Consider the following 10,729-nt stretch of genomic DNA (forward strand, 5'->3'; position numbering starts at 1 on the left):
ACACTACTTTTAAAAAAAAAATGTAATAATTAAAAATGACATAAAACTATCGCCTATTTTCTAGATGCTATAACTTTTGCGCAAACCAATCAATGTAGGCTTATTACAATTTTTTTTAACAAAAATATGTAGAATACATATAGGCCTAAACTGAGGAAAAAATATTTTTTTATATATATTTTTGGGGGGTACTTATTATAGAAAACGTTAAAAAAGATTGCGTTTTTTTTCAAAATTGAGGCTCTTTTTTGTTTATAGTGCAGAACAATAGGCAGAGGTGATCAAATACCACCAAAAGAAAGCTCTATTTGTTGGAAAAAAGGATGTCAACTTTGTATGGGTGCAACATCGCATGACCGCGCAATTGTCAGTTGAAGCGATGCAGTGCCAAATTGCAAAAAGTGCTCTGGTCAGGAAGGGGGTAAAATCTTCCGGGGCTGCATCAGTTAAGAAGCTTATCAAACTAAAAGCCCTATATCTTTTGCGTGCATATTACATACCATACAATACCATACTATACCGCTTTTCCGCACTTTGAACAGGTCCGTAAAGTGCTTCACTAGGGCAGCCGGTGGTTTGTCGCTTGTCAGTTCCTCGGGAAAACCACACTTTGGGCGAACAGGTCCTGCTGTCTATCCTCCGTAAAGGGGTACACCTTCTTCCCCGTTTTACAGTCGAGCGTGCACACACCGACGGGACAGCAGTGAAGAGCTTTGTAGTATTTTGAGGGGAGTTTACTTAAAATGGACAAGACAGAATCTGAAGCCGCTGAGCATAACAACCACTCAGCTTCTAGTTTTCATTTTCAAACCTTCATGAAACAAGCTAAATTGAGAAGGTGACTGATTACAATGCACAACTACTCTGGGTCCTGTCTGCCCCAATTGAAAATAGAACAAAAAAGAAAAACATTTCTTTTTCATTGTGGATAGAGTAAGGGAAGCCTAGGACCTTTGTCAGATTTTCTTGGCATCTGTGTCCCATTGGAGAGACAACCTCTGTGCTAACTAACCTTTGAAAAAAGATTGCTATACTTGCCTATTTTCCGGTCTGGTCACTGCCACTAGCTGGCACAGAAGAACTCACGTGACCGGACCAGACTGGCCTGAAAATAAGTATCTTTCTTGCATGGATGTTGGGGGGGAGGCTATTTAGATTTAAGCTGGAATTCCACGTTAAGTAAATTTCCCCAAAGTAGCCCAAAGGAGGACTGTCTACAAGCTCTCTTTAGCCCATTGCACAGTACATCCGTGAACGCTACAGGCTATATAACCACGGCAAACTAAGGAAGAAAATGCATGTCATTCTTTTCTTTGGATCTAGGATTGAGTGTGCTACATACCCTAATTCTAGAAAGGAGTACTGGGGTTGTACACATGGCCTGGCCACCGCAGCAGCTTGACACTTGTCATGCTTTTTTTTTCTCTACTCCAGGATTGAGTGTGCTACATACCCTAAGTCTGGAAAGGAGTACTGGGATTGTACGCTCTTATGAAATGTCACTTCTAGGTTTGGCCACTAGGGGCGCACGTGCCCCCTGCTCGCCCACAATCACTTGAGAACACACAGATCCCGGTTCTCTGAGGGGAGAACAGACAGATTGTCTGTTCATACAGAATATGAACAGTGATCTGTCATCTCCCCTACACAGTCCCCTACCCCTTCAGTTAGAACACACAATAGGGAACACATTAACCCCTTGATTGCCCCTAGTGGTTAACCCCATTCACTGCCAGTGACATTTTTACAGTAATCAATGCATTTTTATAGCACTGATCGCTGTAAAAATGCCAAATGGTCCGAAAAAATTTGTCAAAATTGTCCGACGTGTCCGCCATAATGTTGCAGTCCTGATAAAAATCGTAGATCGCCGACATTACCAGTAAAAAAAAAAATAATCATTAAAAATGCCGTACAACTATCCCCCATTTTGTAGAGGCTATAGCTTTTGCGCAAACCAATCAATATACGCTTATTGGTAATTTTTTTACCAAAAATATGTAGAAGAATACATATAGGCCTAAACTGAGGAAAAAAATCTTTTTAATATTTTTTGGGGGGGTACTTATTAGAGCAAAAGTTAAAAAAGATTGCGTTTTTTTCAAAATTGAGGCTCTTTTTTGTTTATAGTGCAAAAAAAATAAAAAAAATAATAAAAAACGCAGATGTGATCAAATACCATCAAAAGAAAGCTCTATATGTGCGGAAAAAAGGACGTCAATTTTGTTTGGGTGCAACGTCGCACGACCGCACAATTGTCAGTTAAAGCGATGCAGTGCCAAATTGCAAAAAGAAGTTTATCAAACAAAAAGCCCCATCTCTTTTGCATGCATATTACATACCATACAATACCATACTATACCGCTTTTCTAATATCACATGCATACATACACACATAGGGCTGCAACTAACGATTATTTTCATAATCGATTAGTTGGTCGATTGTTGTTTCAATTAATAGATTACTAACCTTAAAAAAAAGGGTAATTTTGCTGCAATTTGCATTTTTGCATATTTTTTTGGCCAATTTGTTTTTGGGCAGATTAAAAAACACAAATTGCCGCAAAAACGCATTACATGCTTTTCTGCAGCTTCTCCATTGAAGTGTATTGAACCAAAAAAACAAAATAGCATCGTTTTGCGTTAAAAAAAAGTCCTTGTCTTTTCAAAATACACAGCAGCTGAAAAAATCATGGATGTGAATGTGTCACATAGGAAACCATGTAAATGAACTGTAGTGTGTTTCTGCAAAAAGCACCAAACAACACAGAGGTGTGACCCAGGCCTGAGATGTTTAGTAACATAATGGGGTTAAAAAAAACTAAAATTATTACAAAGAAAGCAAATAATCGCTACTGTAAGGGGTTCATTTTTTACTATGGGACAGTGAAAGTAATATTTACAGTAGCGATTTGCTCTTTCTGTACTATAAAGGGCTAATTTCTTTTTCTTGTTTTTAACCCCATTATGTTAGTGACCAATTAATCGATTATGAAAATAGTAATCGATTAGTTGTCCATTAATCGATTCGTTTTTTCACCCTTATACACACACATACTAGAGCCATATTGTTCATTCACATCAGTCCCTGCCCTGAAAGCTCTTACAATCAAAATGCCCAGCCTTACATACATACACACACACACACACACACACACACACACACACACTGACTGACTGAAGATTGCCCAAGCTGTCCACACAGACAACAAAGGTGAGAATTCTCAGCAGTGTTGTGGCGCAGAATCTAGGGAACCACCTTCTCTTCTCCAAAGCTCCTGTTGGTGGCGATAGGCTGCCCTGCAAACATTTTCCATGTTCCAGTCATCTGAATCACTCTGGTCTGAAAAAAAAAAAACACATATAAATGGATTTTTTTAAATGAATGAACATATCATATTTAAAATCTCTGTTCCATTGGTTTGCGCAGAGCAGCCCCAATCCTCTTCTGGTATCCCCCACTGGTGTTCCTGGCTCCTCCTTTTTAGCAAATGCCCGCATAGGAAGCAGCTTCCTACAGGGGAAATTGCGCAGGCTCGATCACGACCTGCCCACACAGGCAGCGAAGGTGAGGATTCTTATATTGCAGCCCTCCCCAAATATCATTGTAGGTCTTATTTTCGGTGAAATGCGGTATAAACGAACATAATATGTTCATTTATATTAGGTTAATGGTTACCACCTACATGGTGGCACCATCCGCAGCCTCCTGGGACATGTCACAGGTCCTAGGAGGCTGCAGGACAACTTACAAATCATAGTTCAGCTCATACATGTGTGGTGGGGGGCCCTCTGTGAAGTCGCAAGGAGTCACAGCTGGTATCCCACAGTCAACATGACAGTGCAGGGGACCTGAAGACCGGAAAAGAACCTACCTGGGTGAGGCTAGCACTGGATCCCTGGACAAGTAAATGTCTGTTTTTTAAAAGTCAGCAGCTACAGTATTTGAAGCTGCTGACTTTTAATTCTTTTTTTAAGATGACCGTAGATCCTCTTTAACCAGTTGCCGACCAGCTGCCACAGTTGTACTGTGGCAACATGGTTCGGCTGCACGAATTGCCATTATGTTACGTCGCTTCTAGATTTGGCCACTAGGGGCGCACATGCCTCCTGCTCGCCCACAATCACTCGAGAACACACAAGTTCTACACAGTCCCCTCCCCCTTCAGTTAGAACACACAATAGGGAATAGTGATGGCCGAACGGTTCGCCCGGCGGTCGTTTCGCGGCGAATTTCCGACATTCGCGGTCCGCACGTTCGAACGCCTTTTTCCGTCGTTCGCCGCGGCGGACTTACGTGTTTAATGTATACAAGAACTTTAACCTTTGGTGACACGTTTATCATGTGATACAGGACAGCCAATTGAGACATGACAGCACATGGACACTTGTACATTCCCCCTAACCTATAAATACACCCGATCCGGTGGCCATTTTACATTCTTTCTTCTGTTACGATAGGGACAGGTTCCTGTGTGGAGTAGGGAGAGATAAACCACTAGCTATTTGGTACACAAAAGTTCTTTTCAGGACTGGTATAGGTGTTAGGTGTTGATAGGTTTGCTGTGCTGCTGATTCTTGCAGCAGCCTGAGTGTCTTTTGTTAGTTTAGAGAAAGGGAAAGGACGGTGTATGCTACAGGGACAGCCAGATTAGTCTTTCATCATCATCATCATCATCATCATCATTAGCTGTTACTATCAAGGTCCACAAAAGAGCTGTTCCAGTAACCACTAATCGTTCTCTTTTTTTGCCAATTTGTATAGGGACAGGAAGGAAGCAGTGTTGTCAGGCAGTGAGGGTAATTTTAAAGACTTGCTGTTATTATTAGTTCCACAAAGGTTCTTTTCAGGACTGGTATCAGTGGTACAGTAATAGGCTTGTACATGTATAATATTCTTTCTTCCAAATATAGAAAGGATATTATACTTGACTGCTGCCCTTCTGCTGCAGTCTGCTAAACATTCACAACTCACTTGTTCCACAAAAGTTCTTATAAGGACTGGTAACTTGGTATAGGGTGCTACGGTACATAGGCTTGAGTGCGGTACAGTCTGCTGTTCTGTAAGGACCGCTATCGGTCCACAATAGATAGGGTTGACATGCACCACTGCTGACCGCTGCCCTATACTGCAGCAGTCCTTCAGCGGTATAGGGACTGACGTACAGTCTGCTAATCACTAACACACAACCTGCTTGTTCCACAAAAGTTCTTATAAGGACTGGTAACTTGGTATAGGGTGCTACGGTACATAGGCTTGAGTGCGGTACAGTCTGCTGTTCTGTAAGGACCGCTATCGGTCCACAATAGATAGGGTTGACGTGCACCACTGCTGACCGCTGCCCTATACTGCAGCAGTCCTTCAGCGGTATAGGGACTGACGTACAGTCTGCTAAACACTAATACACAACCTGCTTGGTCCACAAAAGTTCTTATAAGGACTGGTAACTTGGTATAGGGTGCTACGGTACATAGGCTTGAGTGCGGTACAGTCTGCTGTTCTGTAAGGACCGCTATCGGTCCACAATAGATAGGGTTGACGTGCACCACTGCTGACCGCTGCCCTATACTGCAGCAGTCCTTCAGCGGTATAGGGACTGACGTACAGTCTGCTAAACACTAATACACAACCTGCTTGGTCCACAAAAGTTCTTATAAGGACTGGTAACTTGGTATAGGGTGCTACGGTACATAGGCTTGAGTGCGGTACAGTCTGCTGTTCTGTAAGGACCGCTATCGGTCCACAATAGATAGGGTTGACGTGCACCACTGCTGACCGCTGCCCTATACTGCAGCAGTCCTTCATCGGTATAGGGACTAAGAGTTTTGTCACAGGGTCATTTAAAAAATGACAGGCAGAGGAAGAGGCAGGCCCTTCCGCAGGGGTGGTAGGGGTAGGGCAGGAGCAACAGGCTTGAGCCAAAGTGGGAAGTTGCAGAAGGTGCGTTCAATTACTTTAAAGGATGCACCAGACTTGGTTGAGTGGCTCGCTCAGCCTTACTCTTCTGCACCCTCCTCATCCTCTCGATCTGCACCCTCTTCTTCACTCTCTGCTATGTGCACCCCCAAAGACACTACCACCAACAACACGACCACCACCACCACCACCACATACCTTCCGCTTGAGTCACTGGAATTATTTTCCGATCCATATCAAGAGGACATTTCTGATGCGCAGCCACTCTTGGTATTGGATCAGGAAGAGGAGGTAGCAACAAGCGCTACTCAGCAGTCTGACGCCAGTACCCAGATCAGCCCAAGGAGGAGGTTGGTCCCCGGTGTTGCTGCCTACTCCGAGATCTCTACTTATAGCGGTGGGGAAGGTGACGTTGATGATGACGTGTCTAGTGATGTCACGTGGGTGCCCACAAGAGAGGAAGAGGAGGGGAGTTCAGAGGGAGATATGGACCAGCAGATAGGGAGGAGAAGCAGCAATGACTTACATTGCACAGCAGGGACAAAGCAGACTGCAAATGTATCAGGAGCGAGTCATCGACCATGTACGGTCACATCTGGCGCTCCCAGGACACCGGCACATGGCTCCGCAGTGTGGGCTTTTTTTAACGTGTCCGCTGCTGACAATAGCGTTGCCATCTGCAATCTTTGCAGTCAACGCGTTAGTCGCGGTAAGCCCAATACTCACCTAGGGACGACCGCCTTAAGAAGGCACATGAGCAGCCATCACCGAGCCCAGTGGGAGCAACGGAACACACAAAGCCACACTGCAGGCTCTCACCGTCCAGCCTCGTCTTCTACTTCTCCTTCTCCTCTCTCCTCACAATTGTCCTCCACTCCACCTTCCATCACGCCAAGCTCACATTTTTCTGCAAAAAGGCAGGCTTCCGTGGGCCTAATGTTTGAGCGTAAAAAAATGATGACGCCGGATAACCCTCTTGCCCAACGGTTGGCGGCTGGCTTGTCAGAACTCATAGCCCGCCAACTACTGCCATATAAACTGGTGGACTCGGAGGCCTTTCGCAAATTTGTGGCCATTGGAACACCACAATGGAAGGTCCCAGGAAGGAAGTATTTCTCAGAGAAGGGCATCCCAGAGCTATATGGCCATGTTCAGCGGCAAGTGAATGTATCTCTGGCACACAGTGTCGGTGCCAAGATACATCTGACCACAGACACGTGGTCTAGCAAACACGGGCAGGGAAGGTATATCAGTTTTACTGCCCACTGGGTGAACCTTCTGACGGCCGTCAAGCATGTAACCCGTGGCACCCGTGTAGATTTGGTTTTACCGCCACGGATTGCATGCAGGCCTGACTCTTCTTCTCCTCCTCCTACTCCATCCTCCTCCCTCTCCTCCTCAGCTGCCTCCTCCTTTTCCGCTGCTAGCGTCTCTTCCACTGCACCGCCCAAGCTCCCCAGAACCTATTCCACATGCCAGGTGAGACGTTGCCATGCCGTGCTGCGTCTGTTGTGCCTGGAAGCAAAGAGCCACACTGGCCCGGCACTCCTTTCAGCTTTGCGTTCACAGGCAGATGAGTGGCTAACACCGCTCAATTTGACAGTTGGTAAAGTGGTGTGTGACAACGGTGCCAATCTGCTTAGCGCATTGAAACAGGGCAAAATCACGCACGTGCCGTGCATGGCACACGTCTTAAACTTGGTCGTGCAGCGATTCCTTGTCAAATACCCTGGGGTCCAGGACATCTTGCGGCAGGCAAGGAAAATCTCGGCCCATTTCAGAAGATCTTACACGGCCATGGCTCGCCTTGCTGACATTCAGCGGCGACACCATCTGCCGGTCAGACGTCTTATTTGCGATTGCCCGACGCGATGGAACTCAACCTTCTATATGCTTGATAGGCTGCTCCAGCAGAAACGTGCAGTTAACGTCTACCTGTATGAACTCTGCGAAAGAAACGGTTCTGGGGAGCTGGGTTTTTTTTCACCGCGCCAGTGGCTGCTCATGCGCGACACATGCAGACTTCTGCGGCCATTTGAGGAGATCACCAAACTGGTCAGTCGCAGCCATGGCGCCATCAGTGACATGGTACCTTATGCCTTCTTTCTGGAGCGTGCATTGCGTCGTGTCATTGATCAGGCTGTGGAGGAGCAGGAGCGGGAAGATGAGGAAGTCGCAATGCTGGATGAATTCCCAGGGGGGGCTACTCTATCTGAGACAAGTCAACAACAGGAGTCTGATGAGGAGTCAGAGGAGGATGGTGCCGGGGCGGATGAGCAGGAGCAAGAAGAGCATGCTTTAAACCTTTCTGGGATCCCTGTTGTGCGAGGATGGGGAGAGGAGAATGAAGAGGACGACATTATCCTGGATGATGAGCAGGAGCCAGGCCACCACACCGCTTCCACTTTAGTGCAAATGGGGGCCTTCATGCTCCAGTGTTTTAATAGGGACCCCCGTATAAAAAGCATGAGGGTCAAGGACCAGTACTGGGTGGCAACGTACTTAGACCCCCGGTACAAACACAAAATGGCGGAAATGTTACCGCCGTCGCAGAGGGCTGTCAGAATGCAGCACTTCCAGGCCTTGCTTCGAGAAATGCTGCATTCTGCTTTTGCGTGCGCTGGCAGAGGAGCAATTCCCACTCCCAGAGAAGGATTTGCGGGTACCAATCCAACAGCGCCTGCAAGAAGAGGCCGGTTTGAAGATGTGTTGGTGACTTCGGATATGAGGTCATTCTTTCAGCCGACCCATCGACAGGTGTCATCCGGATCCAGCATCAGGGAACGCCTAGACCGTCAGGTGTCCGACTACATTGGGTTAACGGCCGATGTGGACGCTCTGAGGAGTGATGAACCCCTAGACTACTGGGTGGGCAGGCTTGACCTCTGGCCAGAGCTTGCCCAATTTGCAATCGAACTGTTGGCTTGCCCCTCATCCAGTGTCCTGTCCGAAAGGACGTTCAGCGCAGCAGGGGGGATTGTGACCGATAAGCGTACTCGCCTAGCTCACCACAGTGTTAACTACCTCACATTTCTAAAAATGAATGAGGCATGGATCTCGGAGGAATTCAACACATGTGACCAGTAGACCATGTATATGTCTATAAACTATTTTTTTAATCAAGCACACAGACCTTCTTAATTCATTTGGCTCACTTCCTTGACCCAAAAAAGCACACCGTACTATATGCCCCTACCCTCCTCTTTGAAGAGGTTGAGCGGTGTCATATTTCTACTGGGGCTGCTTATGATATCCCTGTGCTGTGCTGACTTCCTCCTGGGGGTTCTTATTATGAAGGGATCACACTATCCCTGTGCTGTGCTGACTTCCTCCTGGGGGTTATTATGAGGGGATCACACCATCCCTGTGCTGTGCTGACTTCCTCCTGGGGCTGCTTACGGTGCTGCTGTCAGTGCTGTATGTCACGGTGCTGCTGTCAGCGCTGTATGTCACGGTGCTGCTGTCAGCGCTGTATGTCACGGTGCTGCTGTCAGCGCTGTATGTCACGGTGCTGCTGTCAGCGCTGTATGTCACGGTGCTGCTGTCAGCGCTGTATGTCACGGTGCTGCTGTCAGCGCTGTATGTCACGGTGCTGCTGTCAGCGCTGTATGTCACGGTGCTGCTGTCAGCGCTGTATGTCACGGTGCTGCTGTCAGTGCTCTGTATTACGGTGCTGCTGTCAGATGCCTCTATCACGGTGCATGTGTCATTCCGGTATGTCACGCTGCTGGTGATCATCTCCTGCACCCTCTTCTTTGCCTACCCTGGTCCCTGACCTTCCCTCTCCTCCATTGCCTTCATTAGCTCCATAGTCCTGAATTGTTAGAACAATTTCCCAAATAAAATAAAAATGCTTGTAGTTATCGATCCCAAATTCACCTCATACATGTATTATGTCATTGTCCAGATGGTGGGACTACGTTTTACCCCCTAATAATTACCACGTGGCCGCAAATTCGACATGAAGGTTTGCAAAGTTCGCCTCCCATTGAAGTCAATGGGGCCCGCGGCGAACGTTCGGTTTCGCGAACGTTTGGGTCCGTTCGCATTTCGCGTTCGCGAAACGTCCCGTCGGAAGTTCGTCCATCACTAATAGGGAACACATTAACCCCTTGATTTCCCTCTAGCGGTTAACCCCTTCACTGCCAGTAACATTTTTTTACAGTAATCAATGCATTTTTATAGCACTGATTACTGTAAAAATGTCAAATGGTCCGTAAAATGTGTCAAAATTGTCCAACGTGTCCACCGTAATGTCGCAAACACAATAAAAATCTCAGATCGCCAACACTACTTTTAAAAAAAATGTAATAATTAAAAATGACATAAAACTATCGCCTATTTTCTAGATGCTATAACTTTTGCGCAAACCAATCAATGTAGGCTTATTACAATTTTTTTTAACAAAAATATGTAGAAGAATACATATAGGCCTAAACTGAGGAAAAAATCTTTTTTTTATATATTTTTGGGGGGTACTTATTATAGAAAACGTTAAAAAAGATTGCGTTTTTTTTTTCAAAATTGAGGCTCTTTTTTGTTTATAGTACAGAACAATAGGCAGAGGTGATCAAATACCACCAAAAGAAAGCTCTATTTGTTGGAAAAAAGGATGTCAATTTTGTATGGGTGCAACATCGCATGACCGCGCAATTGTCAGTTGAAGCGATGCAGTGCCAAATCGCAAAAAGTGCTCTGGTCAGGAAGGGGGTAAAATCTTCCGGGGCTGCATCAGTTAAGAAGCTTATCAAACTAAAAGCCCCATATCTTTTGCGTGCATATTACATACCATACAATACCATACTATACCGC

Source organism: Lithobates pipiens, unplaced genomic scaffold (genome assembly GCF_037356315.1).
Source record: "Lithobates pipiens isolate NorthernLeopardFrog02 unplaced genomic scaffold, aLitPip1_a1.2 Scaffold_22, whole genome shotgun sequence".
Taxonomy (NCBI): Eukaryota; Metazoa; Chordata; class Amphibia; order Anura; family Ranidae; genus Lithobates; species Lithobates pipiens.